Raw genomic sequence first — 24,937 nt, 5'->3', positions numbered from 1 at the left:
TAAATACAGCAAATAATATCTTGATAATGAACTAATAAGTTACACCTACTAAATCCATAAGCTATCTCTGTACTTCATAAGCCATATTAAATATACACCAGGAAATTCTTCTCTTCAAATTTTTGCTTTTAAGAGCTTATATAAAAACAGCCTAACTTAAAAACGAGAGGAAAAATATTTAACTTTTTAAAAAATGCTCTCTCTCCATTATAAAAGTAAATACTCGGAAGTATTTCAGCAACAGATACTTAGTTACCCATCACAAAAAGTTCAATACTTACGGAAGAAAATATAACTCAATCTTATTCCCCACACACATTACAAAGGTTGAATTTTTCCGGACAAATATAAAACTACACAGACGCCACCGTAGTAAAGTTGATCGTCCACCCTATCTCTACCTCCCCTAGAAAAGCAAGCGCAGAATGGAACACATTAGCGTAACCCAAACCGCTGGGCAAACTGTGAAAGAAGGGGGGGGGAGAAGAATTCCAAATTTCTTGAAACCCAAGCCAGACGTATAGTTACGCCATGCAGGCGCCGAATGACGCTTCCATCGCCCTATTAAATATCGCAAGCTCCCTCATCCTCGGGATTTCTATCGGATCTTGGGGCTCACCCCTTGTTAGCCAATCTATTTGGGCGTGTTTGGTTGCCAAGGGATACGGACGATCAGGAACCTCTACTTCCCATCCGACAAGAGCAGCTTATTTTAGCTTCATATTTTTCTAATTTTTTTTTTTTTTCGAATATACATATAGGCGTGTTCGCAAGCGCCCGTGTAAAGGCATGCGACCCGTTAATTATAATGTATTAAAATATTATCGGTATATTAAGCCGGTGATAAATAAGTTTATATTGAGAGTTTTTTTTTTTTTTTTTTATTTTGTTATTTTCAATGACGCATATAGGGGAATCGTTTATCAATATCCATGGAAGGGGGTCGGGGATTATTAAAAGACGGGAATGATCTATACATAGTTGAAAGATGGTGGACCGATAATAAGTTTGGATGATAGGAAATATACGCAGAGATAAAAGTAAAAGTAAAAAAACTAGCCAGATACGTCCAGAAGCGAAGGGAAATGTACTTGATAAATTTATATAAAATAATAAATATCCTTTTATTTTAAAGCACATTATACATCACTTTGATTTTTAAGAAAAACGTTCCATTTACCAAGAACACTTTTTAATCAATATTACATTAACTCTCAATAGTTTGCGTTTTTTCTTGTCTACGGCATTACAATTTAATAATATTGTAATTTTCGTACACAACGTTTATGAATCTCACTTTTTAAGAAAACATCAAGTGCACGTTTATAAGACTAAGATACTGTGTCTATACTAATATTCCTTTAAGGTGTTTCATTATTCATTTGAATACAGCAAAGCATGCACAGGCTATCGACCTAAAAAGAACAATGCCATCGTACATGATGTTATACAGGAAACTGCCTCGTACTAACGTTACGCATGGAGAACACTACGAAAACACTCTTGCATCTATTCCATTCACATACAGCAGTGTGTAAAACTTACTCTTACTTACTTTTTTGATTTTGGCTGTAATTCTACTAATAATTAACTCGGAGAGATGAAATTCATACTACAAAGGTACAATTGTAGTACTTAAAAGATTAAAAAAGTATAATAGCAAAAAAAAAAAAAAAAAAGTACACGACGCATTTAGCACGGAATGAATAGTAACAGGTTTGTAGAGTCATTAGGTTATTTTGAAGGAGGAGACATGAGTAATGCTCTCGCCGGGACTCGAACCCTGGACCTCTCGAATACGCGCCGAGTGTGCTACCATTACACCACGAAGGCATGAATAAAGGAGGAAGAAAATATCTTATATACACACCCTTTTAAAGGGCGACAGCGGATTATGAGGCCCAATCGCCAAATCCTGGTGGTGAAGAATCATCAACCACCACCTTTTAGGTCGGGCGCCATTGTAGAGTCGTTAGGTTATTTTGGAGCAGGAAATATGACAAATGAGCAATGGCAATAACTGTTGCTCGCGACCGCTATTGGAGGTAGCAAAGCGAAATGCTGTGGTCGCGAAAATACAATTCAGAGACATGAATTGATACGCACATCAGTAGCAATCCCTTCTTTACCTTTAATATACCGTATTCCTCCCTCGCATATTTTCTTTCTAGCCTTTTATAGCCAGGTTCTGAAAATTAAAAAAATATTCGCGTAATTTTCCCCCTTCCTCAACGCGTTCGGAGAACGAGCTCCCTTTAATTTTAAAATGGATTCGCCCTGATTGTTTTCATCTTACTAACAAAGATAAACCTTCATAAACTACCAGCAAAGATTACGCCGAGCTTTTCCTTCTGCTGAACTTACGTGCCAACCTAATACACGAACCGACCAATCAGAGCGAAGTAAACGTGAACTGACATTCAATCTACGATTTCGCTGAGTCAACTACACATTCATCTTAATTATTTATGGATGATTTGAGACCTAAGAAGTTGGAAAGACAGCAATAAGAACAAACTAGATTGAAATTCCAATGATGTAAAAATGAATATATCTTCTTAGATAATATAATATTACTATGTATTCTTACTGGAATGTAAACTTCTTTTAAAGAAATAATATTGTGATAGTTACTTGTAGTTCAATTGCCACTACTTTTCATTAGACATGTTCTTACAGTAACCGCATCCGTTGGTAACTGAATTATTTGAATAATTTTCCCCTCTCGATTTCCAAGCGATAAAAGTAGCAAAAATAAAGGGCGCGGATACGCAAGGAAATACGGTATTACATTTTCTCAACTACGAAACCGTAATACTAGCTGAGCTGTAAATTATATTTACATACTAAAAATACCATTAAGTGCATTATAACTGTGGTGTTCCGTTGCAAGTTAAGCATAGAGTTATTTCAGAATCAAAGTATGCCTCTAATGTTCTACGTAATGTCCTGCACCACATACATTTTACTGCTCAACTCGATTAAAATTAATATTTATTTGAATAACTTTTATGAGAAATGTCATTTTGTTTATATTTTAGAACAAAAAAAATTTTTTTTTTTCCTATGGATAAATGACTTGAATAGCAAAGGCAGTGACGCAGATGATTATGTTACAGAAGGATATCGTTATCAGATAGCAGCATCTAAGATGCGAAAAAATATATGATGAAATATTTCTCCAATTTGGCTTTACTTTCAACAACCGTGATGGTTATGAACAACCTCTTTGTTTAATTTGCAATAATATTTTGGCTATGGACAGTTTGGAACCATCAAAATTTTAAAAAAGCATCTTGAAACCAAGCAACCTTCCTACGATGCGTTTGTAAAGAGTAGTGCAAACGACTGTTTAATTCTTCGAATAAAGTAAAACATTATTTTGGGAAATTTATGACCGTTACCGAAAAATAATTTATTCTCGTCATAAACTTTCATACCTGAATTCTAAAAATAAAAAAACTATATATCATTGAAGAAGATCTTTATTACCTTCTGCCACTAAAATGATAGAAATAATTCACGGAATTAAATATGGCACTATCGCAACAGAATTTCTGAAATTAGCTACGATTATTACTACGAAATTAGCTATTATTCGAGCAACTTATTATTAGACTTTAAAGCCCAAAATTTACGATTCATTGGACGAAACAATTGATATTTAAAAAATATCAAATGTAAGTTTATGTCAGATACACTTATAAAGAAATCTCCTATGAATTATAATTTTTTTTGTCCTTTGGAAAAACATATAACAGAGGAAGACACATATAATAAAACTGACAAATGTTTTTAACCATTTGCGTTAAAAAGTCATGCCACGCACGTCGAGATGCTTTTGTCTCAAACCGCGAGCGACGTGAACACCACGTCCATAGGCTTTTATCGCAAAAATGAAAATAATGTGGTGCACACGCCGCCTAACAACGAGATTGTTTATTTCTCGAGTTACAGCTTTGGATTGCTCTCGCAGACGCGGAGCGGCATAAATGAGACACTTTACCGCTTGTTATATTGTAGCGCACGGCACCACAACCGTGAAGTTTAGTCGTAGCGCAAGTGGTTAAAACTGAAGGTTTAGAATGGAAAATCTGCACAGGAATATGCATGGATAGTGCAAAAGAGATAACGGGCGAAAACATTAGTTTTAGATAATTTATTAAAGCAGCTAGTAAAGCTCGCAGAACTTAAAGATCACATAACTGAGAATGTGAAAATCACATAACTGAGAGATGCAAAGATCACATAACTGAGAGGGCCTTGTGACAAAAAAAAAAAAAAAAAAAAAAAAAAAATTACGGAACTGAATGATATTCTTCTAGATGCTGTCAAAATTACAGTCTTTACTAAAAGTCTCTTCAAATCTCAGTAAAGATATGGATTCCGAATATGTTTATTACTATACGTAGAAGTAAGATAGATGTCAAGAGGACGAAGCTTAAGATAATTTATTATTATTACAATGAAATTAGTATTTCATTACAGAGCAAATGTCCGATCTTGCTGCTTTTTTTCAAAATAATTTATAGCTATCAAGAAGCTGTGATATTTGTCATATATTTTTTTTTAAAACTCAAATGATCTCAATATGTCTGTCTAGTCAAGAAAAAATATTAACAATATATTTACTTAAAGTCTTAAAATTCTGGTTTTATTAAAAAGCTCAGCATTTTGAAGAATAAGGTAGAAAATGATTCATTCAAAATGATTTCAACGAGAATTTCATAATTTAAAAAAAAAATCAGTAAAACTTTAATTGCAAATATTATTAGAAATACTTAAAAAACCTTAAAAACACAGTTAACGAATTTAATAATTTAATCTCAAAAAGTTATCTTGGATTCAGAAACAATATTTAAAGAAACAATTTTTAATTGACGTTAATGAGATTAACTTAAATCTAAGAGGAATTTCTTGAGCTACTGAGCGACTCAAAATTTGAGTTTCCACAAAAATCCTTGAATGAATTTTGCATCGGAGCTAAAACTGAATTTCCTACATTTTCTGAATTGCTGTTTAATGTTCTTCACTTATTCAGCAGCACATACTTAATTGATTTAGCAACACATACTTAACTGAAACAATTTTTCGGCTTTAACGTTTATTAAACCCAGGTATCGTTCAATTCTAAAATGTCAAATACTGAACCGAGATTTAATTTGCTAGACAGCAGAAAAGAAGCATATCCGTCTCATTAAAAAGTGGTTTTTTTTTCATTAATTTTTGTATACCTGAATCAAATCGTAAAACTGCTACTTTTCATGTGTATCACGCTTACCAAAAATTATTTATGAAAAAGCATTTATTTTCATAAATTTATTTTATATTTAATATCTGGAGTCGCGAAAAAATCTCCATGATAAAAAGGGGTCATGAATGAAAAACGTTTAAGAAGCACTGCTGGAGAAGGTTAAAAAAAGGGGGGCTTGGTTAGAAAATGTTTTTAAGGGAAAAAGAAATGACAAATTAAATAAGCAGTAATTAGTGAACTAAAGCAATGAAATTAGTTTACAGTTTTTAAAGGAAGGTAATTAAATTTTAATCTACATAACGTTCATCTCACAGTTTCTTTTATAGTCTTCGATAAAATATGTAAGCACTGGGTATTTTCCGATCACCTTTTCATTCTTTTCCTTACTTTCACACATTTCTATGAATATCTTTGATAACTATGACACAGACTGATATAAAATTTTCAACAATTTAATTAACGTGTTTTTTCATACTTTCATACTCCCAGTTTCATTTGAATTGGTATAAAAGATATCAGATTCTGGCAGCATATGACAACCAAGTGTAAGAATTATAAAAAAATAACACGAAAAACTATCTCACGTTTTCTCGCTGGTATTATTTATAGCGATACGCCAAGGCTTTACTCGGATTTGTTCTTTGTTATATGGTAATAATAAAGTTTCCTTACTGTAAAAAAAGCGACTTGTTGTAGGTAAAATTTTACAAACTGGAACGGCAAAGTGATTCATGATAAATCGTTTCTACAGATACGCTTTGAATAGAATATGATTCTTTGTAAATCGAAAGCAAATTAAAAATAACTGACTACTAGCAATAGTAGTATCAATTCTCAAAGGAGTTGTCCCCTTACCTTTAAAACGGATTTCTTTGCGGACTTACGTGCTGTGCCGTGAAAACAACTTTCAAAACGCGCCAACTGAACCATTGCCCATTACTCGAAAATTTTTCTCGTTTGTTTTCCACCAAATTACTTAGAAAAATCTGATTTACAACATTAGCACGCAATATAGAGACTGGCAGTAAAGCAAATTGTGCAGTTAAAAGGCGTAGTAATGAAAATAATATCTGTAACTGACCTCTTTAAAATAAAGTTATATTATGCACCTTTTAATCAAACGATTTTCTTCTTCAGGAATGATAAAACACCGCGTAAATTTCCTCAGCTGGCCTTCAAGAGGCAAAATTAGTAAAATCGGGGGAGGGCAATGACTCCAGCAAATACGGTACTGAGAATTTCATTCTGATCTTTATACAACTCACTAAAAATTATTTTTAAAGCTTGAACTGTATTTTCATTCGCGACTAAATGTAAGGCTGAAAAAAAGATTATGATAATTTATTTTCGATAAAGGTTATGGCATGCAAGCATGATATAAAGAATCAGATTAAACAGACACTGCAATGACAAATTACCATAACTGTCTCTGGAGCTACTGATATTTTTGCATTAGACAGCAATCTTACGATTTTTATTCATATGCATGTCAAGAGGCATTTTAAAAAGGAATTTTAGAAATCTACCTAAGAGTGAGGAAGATTTATCAAAGAAATATTTTTTAATGCAAATCATTTATCGTAAATAATGATACCCATGAAATTTGAAGGGTTCGCCATAAATGCTCTTCCAATTCCGTTAAAAAAAAGATGGCAATGCAATGAAAAAAAATCTCTTTATTATTTTATGTATAATATTAGTAAGATTTTCTGTCAGCACTAATAAAACGATCAAGAGGAAAAATATTAAAATAATAATTATAAAATATTAAAATAGTAATAAAAAAGAGTTACCTCAGGATGTTAGCCGAGTTATTTTTTAACAGATAGAGCGGTATAGTACTGCGAACTCCCTCCACACTACCCTTGCAAAAACTAAAATGTCAAGTCATTTTTATGAAACAGAAGCAGTTTTTCTCATTTTATTTAAAACTGATTTCAAAATTACTATGTATAGATGCAGTACGTACGCATATTTTCAAATGCATTATTACCAGAATTAACTACTGGAAGTTTGCAGTTAATTTTTTTTTTTTTTTTTTAATACACAGAAAAAATTGTAAAGATTTTTTCCATACCTATTTACAAGTTAACTATCCTTTAAAAACTTTACGAAAAGTTTTCCTGCTTCCACTGCGCAGAAAGGATTACCTCACAGCATTTACATAAAAAAATCAAAATTTCTTTTTAAGCAACATATTGTAGTTTACATTATAAATTAGTCCAGTGCATAAATGTAACTAGCTTGTCATACTGGTCCAATCTTAAGATTTTTCCCTTCCTCAAAAACGCCGTTCTTAACACCCTCAACTATTTTACATACACAGATTAACATTTAAAATTTTTACCAAGATAATTTATCTCTTGCCCTTTACATTTTAACTTCATGAAACATGCTTAAAATTACCCACGGCCATATGTTTTCAATGGGAAACAGATCTGGAGACCAGGCAAACCAGAGCAGCAATCGAATACCCTGTGTATCGAAGAAGGTCAGAACACAACGTGCAAGATTTGTTCTTACATTATCTTATTGAAAGATGGTGTCTGGGGGCCTCGAAGATAGCGCAGATCCACTGGACGTAAGATGTCAGAAATGTACTGATCTGAGTTCAAACTGTCGTCGATCTGAACTAGAGATGTGCGTGTCGTGTACCCAGTCGATGCCCAAACCATCACACCAGGTGTAGGGCCCGTATGTCGATATCATATGCAGGCAGACGATGTGCGATCTCCTCGGACACTCGAGACATGTATACGGCCATCAGAATACTGTACGCAGAACTCGGACTCATCTGAAAAGGCGACATTGCGCCACTTGTGTATCCAGCTTTGTTGTTTGGCGCACCACAGATGATGGATGTCTTCTCTAGCATTGTCACGGGAAGACGAAGTGATGGTCATCGTGCTGATAGTCCACACTGCTGCAAACGTCAACGCACCGTACGAGCTGATACTGAGCGTGCTGCAAATATGCCCATTTCCTAACTAACAGTCCGTGAACTGGTCGTACAGTTTTGCAGGGATGACGTCACAATATGTCTTCCTCTCGGGCGTTAGTCATGGGAGGGTGTTGAGATCCTGTATGCCGTTCAGTAGGATCCTTAGCAACCCATTGATTCCATATTCACATTGACAGTGGTTGGATTTCGACCAGTGCGACGAACAATATCACGGAACGATAATCTACACTCTCAACAAAGAAATCCACTGCACAACTTTTCTCTTATGCAGTGCTTCAGATGCCGTTTCTCCCTCTTGAGTCGTTTAAATGCGCAGAAATACTGATCATTTGCATATGCCAACTTCTTCCTTTCGTCTGATTTTTTGACGTTCGTCAGATCATTCCTTCCTGGTGTTGCAATTTTAATGGCCAGCAGTGTATTATCAACATAGCCACTGATTAATAATATATTACAAAAATGCTTTATAAATTTGAAACTAAAAGACCACAGCAGGTTTGCTGTTGTAAAGTTTTAGCATAAAGAAAATACTGCAAAGCAAAATTTAACCAATACGAAAAAGGGGTGCCTACGAAGGAAACAAACTGTTCAGGGAGCTGCCAACAAAAGAAACCATCACGTACTATTTTCATACTATTGTAATTATGATTATTAAGGTCGATCGGAAATCTTAACCAATTATTTATCACTGCCATATTTTTTTTTTTGGGGGGGGGTCTTTAGTGCATTTTAAGTACAAGAACCAGTGCATAGCACTCATCTGTTCGGTTTTTACATATACTGCAAGAACCTGTTAAGGATTCTTAGATCACCTTACAAATATCTTCAGACAATACTCCCCTAAAATTAAAAATTTCCATCAAAATTTATTCTTAGTATAATATCAATATTATCTGCATACCTGTATATCAATAATATAACCGGTCAATATTATCTGCATATCCATTAACTTGTAGTGCATCACAAAAATATTTTACAATGGTGAAACTAAAAGATCATGGAAGATTTAGGGATTTTTCTGTTGGGAAGTTCTAAATAATACTAAGATAAATGTTAATAGTACTTATGTAATGTAAATGTAAATAGTAAATAGTACTAAGAAAATGTTGCTACGGAAATAATACTACTAAGACCAAAAAGAGAGTACTGGAAGAAGGATAATGGACATACGTCTGCAGAGAAAGTTTGCTGTAGCACACCCATTTCAGTTCTTTGACGACATAGCACATCCATTTCAGCTCTTCCTAATCACATCCTCAAAAGTATGCGAAAATGAATTTTGAAAATATTCTCCATTCCTCAAATATTTTGCTTTATCTTCTTCCGAGTAATTCAAGTATTGCTCCCCATACTGAATACACCACTCCTGGTAGTTAAATTTACGCAAGTTATTTTTAAGGTCCATTTGTGAATCGTTTGGTCGTTTAAAATTTCGCGCGTGCGTGAGAATGAATGCGCATGCAGGTTGCCGGAATTTGCGCAGTATTCCAAGCTACTAGCGTTCATAGTGTCAGTCTGCATACGTTTCGTAGTGCCAGATTAAAAAGTTTAAGAAAATCGAGGGCCTAGCCGACTATGAAAAACTGATTTGATTCTAAACAATCAGATATACGAAAGCAGCAGGTATTCGTGTGCGGTGACAACATGTGTCATAATAAATGCAGAAATTAATGAGACTGTTCAAGAAAGGTTAATATACAAATGAAGTGAAAATGGCCATGAATAACCGACTATCTTCCCAGGGGGGGGGGCATTCCAAGGACTATTTCCAAAACTCCTTGTTCGTTACGATAAATATTTATACTCACAAGGGAATTATTAAGAAAATACAGAACTATAAGTAAATTACGAAAATAAATGTTCTTAATTGTGAAAATTTTTTACTTTCTTTCTTTTTTTTTTTTTTTTTTTTTTTTTTTTTTTGTTTGTTTGTTATAAAACGGGCCTTACTTAAAAATAATCTTTGCATCAATAACGTAATAATTACTATTTATGAAACAATTTATATTGTATTGCTCTCAATTTATATTCTATTCTCGAAGGATTTAATATCATAAATAACATTCAGATCAATATAAAAAAGTTCAATGCATATATATGTAAAACAAAGCAAAAGATTAGGCTATAACACAGAAAAGCAGGAAAAACGATCAACATTCTTCAGATACAGAGCTTTCAAAAATTCAGTTTCAACACGGAAATGAAGGTAAGCTTATCAATAAGTTAAATATGTGTAAATAACTAAACGATTATTATAATTTATATTTTGAGAAATATGAAAAAAATGGGCAAAAGTTTTGCTTATACTTAACACATATAACAAACACGGCGATGTAAAACACATTTGTAAATATGCATTTTACTCTAAATAAATAAATATAAATATATCTATTGTACATAAACTACAGTAAAGAAAAAAATGTTCATTTCATTTTGGAGATACGTCAAAATATGTTCTGCTTTTACAACATTTTTCCTTGTCACCGAATTCATAATTACAATATGAAAAGAAGTCACAACTTTATGATGCCTATTACTGGAAACTTCTAGTTTATTGAATATGATACTTAGCATACGCGAACAAGATCTTTTGATTTTACACACAGGCGTGCTAAATATTTTATTACCTTGATCATAATAATCGTTTCTTAAAAAATATTTAAAAAAAAAAAGATACTTCTGCAACATAAAACGCTCCTCGTTTGAAAAATCTAACTTCCATTTTCTTCATTAATAAAATTTTCTTTCGAACAGCTCAATCTTCCCCCTTTTTTTCCTGGCGGTGCGACAGTTTTCCGTTACGTTTCTGCACACTATCAAGTTTCTTGTATCCTTATTCAGTACTTAGGATATCAACTCAATTTCAGCATTTAATCCAGCAACCTTGTAAATCTTAATACAATATTAAAACAATCACTAGTTTCAAATATTAACAAATCTTCGCAAGAAGTGACTTATCGGGCCGTAGCATAGTAGCAGGTGACCTATCCTGTATTTACCATCGGTAATGAGTATATACTTACTTAACGGTAAAATCATTAAAAAACTTTTGTTGATCCTGCTATGCTGGCAATACTCAGACAATAGAGCATCTATGGGGTCATCGGGGGGATGTATAAAATACGAGGGGAACAACACCCGCAGTGCTGCCTCATTACCTTGCTGAATTATGATCTGCCCACAATGGTGACAAATTTCTGGCCAGGTTGAGAGACATCAAGACATTAAACAAATGAAAAAGAGGTGTGGTTTTCAATGTTGTTTTCTATCTAATTATAGTAGTAAGATGATGATTATTGGCAAATGTGAAATAGGACTGCTTCAACTGACAGACGTCAAATAAGATCGCCTGTACTGCTTTTATAGTGTGTTCAAGTACAGTGAAACTATCGAGGAATATATAGGTCATCTTCAGGTTCACATCAGAGCATTCTTTTGGTAATGTTGTATAAGTTAACGTAATAAGTCTTCTGGTAATGTAACAAAAGTACGCATAATTTCGTTGTATTTTACTTTTAATTATGTGCTGTTGCTGTTCGTGTGGTTAGTATACTAATTTTATCTGTTTATTTGGTTTTGATCATGGTTCACGACAGATAGATCACCAAACGGGTATTTGGTAAAACTTTGCGAGAATATTCAAATAGTGATATTTAAAAGGAATGCAAATAAATGCTTCAGGGTGATTCCACCTAGAATGATATCAAATTGTAAAAGCGTTTATATGTTTCTTTGCTTATTTGAATATGCCAAAGTACAAAAGCCTACCTGCCTAGAAAATGAAATGTCTTTATAGAGAACTTTTCTCGTATTTACGTTACACACAGGAAGAGCCAATACAACACCCACTAGACACACATCCCTTTTGCTGTAATTTGAACCTGGACAGAACTACCTATATTCAGTGGTCTTAACACCTCAGCCAGTAGCTGGCAGCGAAAGTTCTGAGATCACCAGATAGAAGAAAACAGTTACTGCAGCAAAGAATAAAATAATATACACTAAAATTGAAATATCAGTTATTGTACTGTCTGTCAAATTAGTATTCGTACGTATCTCAAACGTTAAGTACAGCCAGAACAACTAAATTTGCTAATGCTCTCACTGTTCGTTTGAAATATAAGTGTGTTTATTATCATAAAATCACCCTTTTCTAGATTGATTAGATCTTTATTTTAGTTATATTAATAAAGACAAAACAGAATTTAGTTTTCGACGCATTAAGAAGAAATAACCTAAAAACTGCAAAATCAGCAGGAAAGTAAAAAAAAAAAAAAAAAAAAAAAAAAAAAAAAAAAAAAAAAAATTGAAAACCGAAGAATGCCACATCAAGGTTCTTCCCAAATCGAAAACATAATTATTATCAGTTTTCTGAAATATATTTTAGAACGCTCTAAATCAATCTTATACAAATACTAATTAAAATTAAGTGTCGACAGAAGATGTACGGGGAGGAGAAGAAAAGTACAGTTTTTAAATACACCTGTCATAATAAACATCTCTCTCGATTTAAGATTTCTAAATTCCAATTTGCGCGGTAATATTAAAAATACCTATAATTCTGGTTCTAACTAATAGACCTTCAAACGTAAAGTTGTATTTGACAATTAAAGGCATGGTTTTTAACAAGTAGTGGAAAGGGAAGAAACGAATTTTGACCTAATATTCGCATTTGCACAAGAATAAATACATAAAACATGCAACAATATTCTTAAACTGATAAAGAAAATTAAAACTAATTTAAAAATAGCAATTTATTTTGTATAAAAATCTTGTTTTACTGAATTCCTACAAAACTGCAATTCTGAAAGCAAATTTACATTTCATCATAAAGTTTGTTTACTGCATCCAAATATTGCTTCAATATTCTTTCAACATGTGTTGTGACAAGGTGTAAAATTTCACATTTACTTAAGTAAAATAATAAATAAAACTAAAGAAATGAAGATGAGCTTAATCTCAAGATTAAACAAAAAAAAAAAAAAAAAAAAAAACCCAACACATCGTACACGACTACTTACTACCATTTCAAAAAATTAATGACCTGCATTCTTCGGAATGGTTGCGTAAGTTACATATTTCAACCCATTTTCACTTTCACTGACCTATTTTCACAAGGTCAAATACGAGGTCCCACCATTTGAACTTAAGTGGACCACCAAACCTTCAGTAGACGAAGACAGCAGCTTATCTCGTTCTTTCAAGAAGGTTTTATTTCATGCTACGTTTGCTACAGGCACTCCTTTAAAAATTATAACATTTACAAATTATTTTTCAAAGAGAGAAAAAAAAAATCCTCACCATTTCATCATTATATAGCCTGAATTTTTATATCTTCAAACAGGAATAAAAAGTGTACACACCAAAAGGCAAACAAATCAACATTACAATCAGGCTTTAAGTAATTAGCAAGAAATTATTTTTAATTGCGCCAAGAATCAACTGATTTTCAAATTCTGGGATTGGCTAACAAGGAAATAACTGCATGCTGAAATTGAACCGGAATTTTAATATTTCCGTTTGACACCATAATTTCTCCGAGTTTGACTACAATCAAACTAAGAGATAAAAATCTCACTTAAAGAATAATAGTACATTCTTTTCAATAATTTAATAAAACGCCTTAGATTACACCTTTATTTAACTGGTATTTTCTATTATGTCACGCAGAAAAAAATAATGGCAAATCGTTTCCTTCTTTATTATAACTTTATAATCAACTTCTTACTTTTTCAGGGTTAATGGCGAGGCAGGAATTAAACATCGATAACTTTTCATTAATTTTACCTTTATTATATTATTACTTTCGTAAAACTATGTTTTTTTTTTCCCTACAATTTCTCTCCCCGTTACTGAGGTTTAGAATCTTTTTAATTTTCGAATTAGTGTAAATCAGCCATAAGAAACAAGATGCTTTCGTTAGAAATCTGACCTACCATTTCTTACAACACAAAAATCCCTTTACTCAATTAAAGCAATATTACACAATATTAAATTAGGCTACAGAATACAGTATTCTAGTAAAGTTTTAGGCGCAAGATGAAGAAAATTTGAAAAGGTTTAAAACTAATTTAATAGATGTTCTCTAGTTTTCAGATTTACTTTCAATTCTGTGATATCATCCACTTGATCCACTAGACTTTCTACGATATCATTCTGAAGGTGTTTTATACTGAAAATTTTGATCTTCCAATATATATATAATAATCAAGTCGAAGAGCTTCTTATATCTACAGGACATAACTTTAAAAAATCATCATTGACAACTATGTTTCAATAGTATTTCAGAGTTTTACTTCTACATCTAATTATCAGTTATATGAGTTTTCCCATAACTAAAGATTATGCTATGATTATTATTATACTTTCATAGTATTTCAAGTTTTACTTTCACATTTGATAATTCGCCTTTAACAAAGGTCAATTTTCCATTTTTTTGACAGTCTTCTAAAGCCTTATCTTCTACACTTTCCTTTTGATTAAACACGTTCCACTTCTATTATATTTGATTTAAAATCTACTTTTCCTGCTTGATTTCGAATGGCCATTACAAGATATATCGAATAACAGCAGCAGAAACCTAAATCTGAAATATTTTATATTTTCTATATTTTCTGACATTACATTCAACTGCGATTAGTGCTCAATTCAGACTTTTTCAGTCAAGTATTCTAATTCACAGAAATCTCTTGTAATCGATATAGCAATGGAAGCAAGCTGTTTTAGCAAGGAATGTCTTTATAAAGGGCTTTTTAAAGAAAACTATTCGCGATATAGTCACCAGATCTGCCAGAAATGGAGCCCAATTTCAACTAACCAGTATTTAACAGCTTTATCTACTCATCTATCAGTAAGTAGGAAAGCTTCTACAGCCTGAGTAGAGCAATTTTCAGAAAATGCTTCCCAGCTCTTTGATTCTCAAAACTTTTGTTTTTTTCCGATATATATCATAAAGGTCAATTTATTACGGCAAATAACCAAGAAGCTATCTATCCAAAAATAGATCCCTTCAACAAGGAACTGAGAAGCATAGGATGAAACCTTTTAGCAACCGGAGAAATGCTTATGCACTCAAGAGTTCTGGAACGTGTAACAAGGGAAATACGATAATATTCTTGGAGGTAATAGAATTATTTGTCTTTACTATTTTGATTTTTCTAATGTGCCCGCAAGAACTTATAATAGATTTATACTTCGATCTAAAAAAAAAAAAAAGCGCGATCTTAACACAAAAACTTGTTCACTTGCTATGGTATTTTCGAGTTCCTTTCATTTTAATTTATATATTAGAACAATGGTTACTCAATTTTACTGTAACTACCAAATCGGTTTTTTAACTCCTAAGACCGCATTTTGGTTAGCTCAGTAATATATTATGCTAAGTGGCAGACATAAATTCCAGAAAAAGCCAGAGCCTTTTCCAAACAGAAAAAGAAGTCAGATTAAGTTTTTAATCATACTATTTTAAGAGAAATACGTCTTCCTGATTTCTCGAGAAAAGACAGATTACGGAAACGATGAGGATGATGATGATAATGATGCAAATTGCACACTCTGGGAGTTGAAATCACTTATCCGCTATATAACCAAAAATTTATTAAGAGAAACCGAACAAAGCAAGGAAAATTTATTAAGAGAAAACTTAACTTGACAGAAACTGTACAACTACCTCCGAGCTTCTGGAAATGTCAATTTTCGAAAGCGATAGCCAGACTTGGGCAAACAAACGTTTAATCAGACGTAAGGAAGAGAAAAGCAAATTTTAATCGCAGGCACGCGTAAAAGATAACGACTGTTCTTTGGTATTTGCTATCATGAGAGAAAAATTATGCTTCACACCAAGAAAGAGAAATTAGGAAGGAAGGTATTAAAAATTTCGACTGCGATGAGCGGATGGAATGCTTGATCAAAATGTATGTTTTGCCCTTTTGGAGATGATAAAAAGAAAACTTTTCCTTTACGTACCCTCTCCTTCGTCAAAATAAACAAATAAAAAATGCCTGCAATCTGGGAACTTCAGATTACAGTTTAACTTCCCAAAGAAGAGCTTATCATTAAAAAAAAAAATTAACTAATTTTAAATACATAAAAATTAGTTAGTTTGATTTTCTTAAATAAAAATATTATGCACTCTTACACATAAAATAAAATCTTTATTATTGGATATTAATACTCAATTAAAAAGAATTTTACTTTTAAAAGCTCTGTTTATTTCTGAAAACGTTCCGCTTGTTTTTTGAAAATAAAATGACACAAACAGAAAACTATAAAAAAATTACGAAACATATTACTGTTTGAACAAATTTACAAGCACAAACATAGACGTCTGCAATTATGTTATTGCAAAATCTCATAATAATCACTAAATTTAATTCTGGATGCAGGTTACATTCGAAAACGGAAAGAACCACAAATCTTGCGATCGACATCTCAGGATGTCAGATACCAACTTACTTATCCCATTCATGGCATGAAACAACACATTTTGCGAAAGATTAAAAATTCCGAAAGTGCTTAACTTGTATTGGGTACTTTTATAACAATGTAGATGAAAAATGAAAGATCTTATACAAGGTTTGATTGGCAACAGTGTTACAGAAATTCGGGTTCCTTGACACTTTGAAAAGAAAATAATTGAAATATACACTGAAAGGAAGATGCTCATTATAATTTTAACTAAACTGAAAAGTTAGCTGAGAAACGCAGAAAGAAAATTTAAGTATTTCATCAGTTTCAGATTATTTTGAAATTTTATTATTGTTACTAAAAATTCTATGATTATTTATGGTTAAAATACTTTATTTTTTATTTTTAATGTAGAGAAAAGAAAACAAAACAACAACAAACAAACAAACAAAAAAATGGCTGTCAAATTTCGAAAGGCTACGTGCATGAAACGGTTCCACTTTGCCATTCTGAAAGCAATTTAAAAACTTGTTTATCCTAATAAACTTTCTTAGAACCTTACCGATGTAGGCCCAAGTAAAATAATATAATAACATGAGAATTTTACAGATAATAATTTACAGAACATATTTAATCAGAAATATAAAGCAATTCAGAAATGATAAGGATTGCATCGAAGACCGCTTTCCATTTGACGATTGCGATTTATTTGGTTGGCACAGATCTCTCGCCTCGAAATAAGGTGAAAGATATGGCTGCTCGGTAATGCATCAGTTTCTGATTGACAAGCTGACATTTTCACAGCTTTCATTACAGACATTCCACAGCTGCAATAAAAAACTGAAACCCTTCTTAGCTTAAAATGTTTCAATGAAATTAATTTTTACCAATGAAACCAGTGAATTTAAACATTTCGTGGCATAAAATGCAATTTAATATACAATAAATGATAATTACATGTTAAAAATCACATTAAAGAAGCTTATTTTACATATCGTTCAAGAAGTACATCCTAGACATAGCGTCAACTTTTACACTTAATAGTAATCATCGTCAGCGAGTGTTACGTTAAAATAGCTTGAAAGAATTTCAAACTAGCAACGGACTATGATAAAGATGCACTAAAAATAATCTTCAAATGGTATGCAAGTCTCACAGAAAATTTTACAATAGCACACGATTGGGGGAGAGGGGAGAGAGAGAGGGAAAATATAGTCACATCAGCAATATTTTTTAATTTCTCTCACAAAAAATGCATATCAAAGTAACACACCATCTTGTAATAAATAGACATTTTATCGCTAAAAATGTTATATTAAGCAACAATAGTGGTTTCGATACTTAAACATTTAGGAAGATGCTAAATTTGGGCGAATGCCAACGAGTATTTTTGAACCCACTCGTCAACCCACGTGGACTGTAAACGGAAACTACCAAAAACTTCACTGCCGCTAGTACCAGTTTCTGACAGCTGCGATCAAACAGTTCTCGTTTTCTTCACGATAACCCTGTAAACTGCTCGTAAACATAAAGCTTTAAAGAGTAAAAAAAAAAAAAAAAAAAAAAAAAAGTTCATAACTTTTACTATTAAATGGATTCTGTTACCCCCCCAAAGAAAAACATAATTTTCCACTGCATAGAATTCTGAAAACCTAAAATTCTACAATAATACTAGTGCTTCTAGAATATTGCCTATACTACCTGAAATTGTAAATAGGATTCTAAACAGATACATAAATAATAACAGCAAGGCGTACATAACAAAATTTTATTAAATATGCAGAGGGGAGGAGACCTTTTTATTTTACAGTAACTATGATTTTTCCTTTTTTACTGTAAGCTTTGCTGCACTGGATAAATCATTATGGAGCAATAAGTGGCCTTATTCCACCCTCTATTAGAGAAACATATAAAAATATTCTAAAAAGAAGGAATTACAGACTCTCCTGGAAGGAAATTCTTTAAATATTAAGTCTTCTCTGATTTTAACTTTTGCACGCGGGAAACAATTCATAAAAATTGAAATTTTATATTCAGTAATTTGAAATTTGACAAAAATTTGAATGAAAAGCCCGATTCTGATTACCAAAGTAAAACGAAGAGATATTTCATTATTAAAAATTGCAGATCTTCAAATCATCGTAAACTAACTCAGTGTATCATCAACACCGCCGTTTTTAATGTAAATGTCTGTTTTAAAAACAGTCATTACGTGATTTTAATAAGCAGCTCCGACTCTTCTACTCCTGGTGTAGTAATTAAATTGTTATGTAAAAAGTTGCAGCTATTTTAAATTCGAGCTATCAGTCGCCACAGGAAAACTTCCGATTTTTTCAAGCTATGACATAATTAAAAATTACATAAATTATTAGTAGAAAATGTATCATACATGTCAAGCAGCATACCTGGTTCACTTACTAAGAACAACTCAAAATAGATGGTTTCAAGAACTAAAATAGATTTTCGTGGAGGTAAATCTTGGGTATTATGATGTGGAGAGAGACCTATAAAAAATTACTGCCATGGACCGTAAAAACGAAACTAATTATAAACTTACGAAAATCGGGCGCTCCTAAAAATTTAAGTCTGTAAAAAAATAGAAACCCGCTGATATACAAGTCCCTACGGTTAGTTTCGCTTTGATACGTAATATTATTCATCGCAAATGCTTCTACTGCTTTAAAAAGAGGTACTATGCCCCAAACGACCATTATATTTATAAATTAAAATACCACTCATTAAGTAAACAACTTACACACCGTAAAAAAACTGCTCTGCAACCTACATGCTCTGCACCACACACATGAAAAATAACTATTTTAACAAATATAACAAATTATTTCAAAATTATTCATTAACATGGTTAATTGTTAACGAATAATTTAGCTTGTATATAAGCAGTTTTAAATTTTTCAAAGAAACGATGCTCTGAATTTACGAATTGTTAATATAAAGGTCAAGGTTTTTTAAAAAAGTAAGTAATCACGATATTAATCATTACAGAACTAAATAATTTTTTAACATAGAATGATTAAGAGTATCCATTAAGTAAAATCAATTTTGAAAATGGGAGAGAGAAACGTTATGCCTTACACTGGATAAAATAGAATTAAAAATCACATTTTTGATATTAAAAAAAGTGTGAATACTGACAATATTAAAAATGAACGGTGGATTCGTCCCTTGAGTTTAGACAGATATTGGTTTTCATTTGCGTAATGACAGAATATTTCCAAATAAGGCGAGCTAGAAAAACATTTTCCCTCTCGCTCGCTAACGTTTTTGGAATGACATCATTTAGATGAGTATTTCTTTTCTTACTTGCAATTCAGAAATCACGGAAGTGGTTAACAGCGGTATATTCCCCCCTTACCCCATACTTCTAATACATACAAACCTTCTTGATTTTCAATATTTCGAGCAGGTTAAACTCTCTTGATAGCATTTTTTATAATTTTATGTTAAAAACAAAAATATTTCATAACTTTCAAAAACCAGTAAATAGCAAGAAGAGATTTTAGATACATAAATACATACAAATTTAGAAACTGAAGGTATGCAGTGCAACATATTAGTATGTTCCCCGGAACTTTAGGGAATATACTAATATGCTGCAAGGACGCAGTTTTTATTTCAAAGGAATATCCACTACGCGTAAATAAAATTAGCTATCCGCACCAGTACTAAAGTTCCCGAGACAAGGGGCAGACAGAAACGTAAAATTGCGCAGTTATTATTTCCCAGCCCAAGAGACCCGCATTCAAGAGCGCAGTTTTTATTTAAAATGAGAATGTCCAATATATGTAAATAAAATTAGCTGTCCAACCCCGGTACTAGGCAAGGACAGAGGGACAAGGGGAGGATTGAAGAGCAATTTTTATCAGATATTTTTGTTTGGGGCACATGATCTGTCATGCTTCGGATATTCCTTAAAAGCGATACTGAAAAATAACTGCTTCAGCTCTCTAAAATTTAATCATAAAAATAAAAGTTCCTTTACTCTCTTAGAAAAATAACTGATTACAGCCGAACATTCCAGAGATGCTTTCCTAACATGCTTATCATAAATAATTGACTCGGTTTAAGTGATAGAGATCAGGAAGGAGTAAAAAAAGAGAACTTAATGAACCGGCAAATAAGCGAAGGATGAATTATCTACATCCAAGTAATCTTATACATCAAATTCGGCTACAATGAGCAAAAGTTCATTTTGAGTATCTTTACATTTAAACAGTACATACAGTGTTTTTCGCAGAGAGACGTTATAACTCTTTTGTTACTCACCCCTTCGAAAACTATGGGTGATGAAGGTGTAATTATTTGCGCATTTCTTAATTCATTCAGGTCGGGTAGTAATGTGTAAAACAACTTCTGAGGTACTTACAAAACACTCAACATAAGTAGATTATATACTGATTTTAAATACTCATGTAAAACTGACTTAAATAAATTAAAAAAGTTTCATTTTTTATTCTTTCAGTTTTAATGAGCTTTATAGAAGCATTTATCATCTAGACGGGAAAAGGGAGAGAAAAAACAGCGTATTTACTTGATAATATGATTTCAGTATATTAGTCACAAAATTATATGTTTGATCAAATTATATTTTAAATAAATCCACGATGCAGATTATGATTCTACGAATCAAGATTAGAAAAAATTAGCTTAGCTAATATATGCAAATCAAAGAACAGCTTGAAAGAATAAATCAAATTTAAGTTAAAACACGTGTGGGGAGGAAGGAATAGGCAGAATTAAACGTAAAAGTAAAATATGAGTACAAAACAAAATGAAACTACTTCTAAATTAACCACACATTAATAAGACTTCTAAACTTTTAGAAATCACTGCATACCGAAAATTTGCAACTGCAGTTTTCAAGAAAATAATTCATTAAAACGCAGAAAACTAGTGACGTTAATATGTACGCGAAATATACAGCGAGACTCTAATAAATCAGTCGAAATATCGACCGCTACTACCCCATGTTTGTGTTTTGGAAAGGTTTTCGGTTGATGGACAAGGAGCTCAAGGCTACAGTTCTCAAGAAATATTGAGCACAGGAAACCTGAAGTGGAGGATGGAAAAGGGAATCACAATGAAAGGCGCGCTGTAACAAAATTTAGGCGATTCGACCTTGCAAATTATCATTTTTAACATTCATTAAATTAGGTGGAAATAATGAGAAACCTTTCTAAGAAAATCAGTACTGGAATAAATTTTAAGACTATATTTCTATCGTCTTTACAAAAATACAAGATAAGTTTTTAATCAAGGAAATTAACAATGATTATAATGTGAAAAAAAATACAGTATTCAAAGATGTTAAAATCGACCAGCTAGCTGCCTTACCAAAAGTTCTGAAACAAGACTGCTTCGCATTATCTTTTCCTATTAATGTTATGGAACATTTCTGTATATCCTTCACGTTGATTCCTTCGTAACATTCAATTACTTTGAACATTTTATCTCTCATAAAATGAACAAATCTTAAAGCTCAAATAAAATTTTAAAAAATATGCATAAATAAATGAAAATAAATTCGAAAAAGCATTATAACTAATGCAACTTTTTGGCTAAGATAAATCGCCGATTTTTACACGAACAACAGTGAACCGACTTGTGACATCCACCTCCCGCAGACAGCTTACAGTGGCTAGTCTTTCTAAGGACATAAATAAATATCTGTACAGACAAGACTTTTTTAAGACGATTATTTCCACTGATGACCTAAATCATTTGGGGCTGTCAATGGTCATCTTAACCGTTTCCTGCTAACATTACCATCATTAAGAAAATCAGTAAAAAATATTTTATTAAAAATAATGCAGAGCTTCCAAAACATGAACGGAAAAGTGTACACAAACTGAAACACTTCTACGGATATTCAGCAAAAATCTTTGTCAACATACATTTGAACAGTCTACAAAGCACGTTTACCAAGATAACAAATTTCAAATTTTAATATCTGTATTTTATAGAGAACGTTCAATAATTACAAAAAATTCGCACAATTACACAAAAGCAAATAAGCGCTCACCAACTGCTGACCAAGTAAGACAGATGAGTACTCACAAATCGACGTGGATTACAAATTCCAGATAACAGGCTGGTTGCATGGATTTTTTAGATTTCCCCCATGTATTACGGAACTACAAGATACTTTCTCCTAAAAAAAGACACTTCTGCATGAAGGCATCCCTTCTCTTAGGCAAACAGCCTTCCTATGCTTTGCCATAATCTAATAAATCAAATCCAAGCCTCTGCCAAAGTAGAAGCCCTCGTATGATTTGCGGTGTTCAAATAAAGAAACAAATAAAAGCATAGGCAGCGTTAATTTCCTAGCTAGGTTTGCTACTGCTTATGGAATACGAATTAAAAGAACGAAACGGCAGTGGCAACTTTGCATATCGTATCCATCCACATGTAAAGAATATACAAAAGAGTAATTTCGCCCAAAATCACAATTACTGAATTTCAAATAGCGGTTACCATATCATTTTCCAAATGTTTCACAGAATTTTCACACACAAAAATTACTAATTGTACAAGGCGCTATCCTAATGTTAAGTTTTCGTAATATTTGAAGACTTTAAAAATTACATAAAAATTTTTATGTAACGATATGAAATATGTTATTGGACTTAGAATAAAGCACAAAACAAATTTCTCGCTGGTTTTTTCAATTATTTTTCCTCCTCGCGAGGAATGGTTAGGTGTGGATTCATTGTATAAGGAAAATTAGAAGCCATTACAGTGAATTAGAGCCATCGGAGGTCAATTTATCGCGAAATGTTCATACGACCTAGAAATTCTATCAGTTCGTACACATCACGTGAAGGTCAAATACAAAGAAGTTTGCAGAGTCTTTTAAACAAATACTTGAATTGATAACTGAGTTATCTAATCTACACGTACACTATCACTGTCTTTACAACAAATGCTAAAATGCACTAAGAGAACAATTTACTAAAAAATTCGTCAGAATTAAAAAAAGAGAGAGGTAAAGCTTATACTGAAATTAAGTCACAACAGTTTACTTACTAGAGAATATGATTCGGTCTATCTCGTTTTTTCTATAAAGGCAACACAACAGTAATGTATGTTACATACACAAAATTAAAGAAAAGTCTTGAAATGGGCTTTCAAGACATTCTAGCTTTGATGAAAGAACTTTTTAGAAAAACTTGTTTTAATATAAGCTAAACAAAAGAAAACAACGAAAATTCAGTTTAACTTGTCTATTCAAAGGTACGAAAGAATGAAGTGCCCAGAATGAAATGCAAGAGAAATCTTCCTTGACTTTAATTCGCCACTCACAGGCAAAAACTGACGACGGCAAAGCACACAAAGGCCTAATGCTGCCTAAGATGACGGGAAACTACGAAAAACAACCAAGTCGCCAGCCTACTGGCCTAGGATGCGATTATCAATATTTTTAACCACTCGAGCACTAGTGGAGCCCCCTGCGGTAAAAGGATACATTTATTACAAACACATAAAAATACAATCCAAATGAAATGGAACAATTCAATTGCAAATTTAAGACAAAACTGACGCAAACCAATAAGGCAGGCCACAGCCATAGTAATTGTTCTGATATTATTTCATCAGAAATTAAGATAGATCATTGAATCGAAATTCAGAATTGCTTAATTACATTTAAATCCTGTTACATCCTATTTTAGGAAACTTATTCATGAAGAAATGCATCCGGACATGCTGCGTAGGTAAGTCATCACAAGACCCGTTAGTGAATTTGCTTATCCTGAAGTTGTTGCCTGTTAGTGAAATTTATCAAGAAAGATTTTGCAAGCTGTTCGGCTCGTTTATTACATCACACTTACGACAACAAAGCAAGCAACTGGTTGCGCTAAAGCCCCGAACGACTGGAATTTTTTCTGCTCTGATCGTCCTCACCAATGTTGGGGGAAGGGGAGGCGGAATTTAACCGAAATAAAATTTTTCTGGAAAACGATTCTGATAGGCAGGTAATTTACTACGCTAAAGCATTAATAATTACGTCTCGGGAAAGATGGCTTGGAAAAAAAAAAATTCCTAAAGAAAAGTGGCTCGTACTGACATTCTACGTGAGGAGGCAAGGGGGAAAATGTAACCAAATCCATGCAATTTAACTCACTGAATAACCAAAAATGAAACTCAGGAGTATAATTAGCAGTTCACTGGTGTAAAGCTAGGACTAGCATAACTTTAACTAAAAAATTACTATATTAGGCTGATTTCTGTACCACTCATATCAGAATATTCTCATTTACTGATAACAATGATGAACTTAATTTTGAGACATTTGCTTC

General features: G+C 32.5%; 1 protein-coding gene across 4 annotated transcripts in view; it reads right to left on the bottom strand.

Moving 5' to 3' along the window:
- Window positions 1–24,937, bottom strand: part of rhea (Talin_middle and talin-RS domain-containing protein rhea) — a 194,189-nt gene that overhangs the window by 117,670 nt on the left and 51,582 nt on the right. The gene's annotated exons all lie outside the window — the stretch shown is intronic.

The sequence above is a fragment of the Stegodyphus dumicola genome, chromosome 12, assembly GCF_044657685.1.
Source record: "Stegodyphus dumicola isolate Sdum_Otavi_A_Nest chromosome 12, ASM4465768v1".
Taxonomy (NCBI): domain Eukaryota; kingdom Metazoa; phylum Arthropoda; class Arachnida; order Araneae; family Eresidae; genus Stegodyphus; species Stegodyphus dumicola.
Note: the sequence above shows the minus strand (reverse complement) of the source record. Positions and strands in the feature narration are given on the sequence as shown.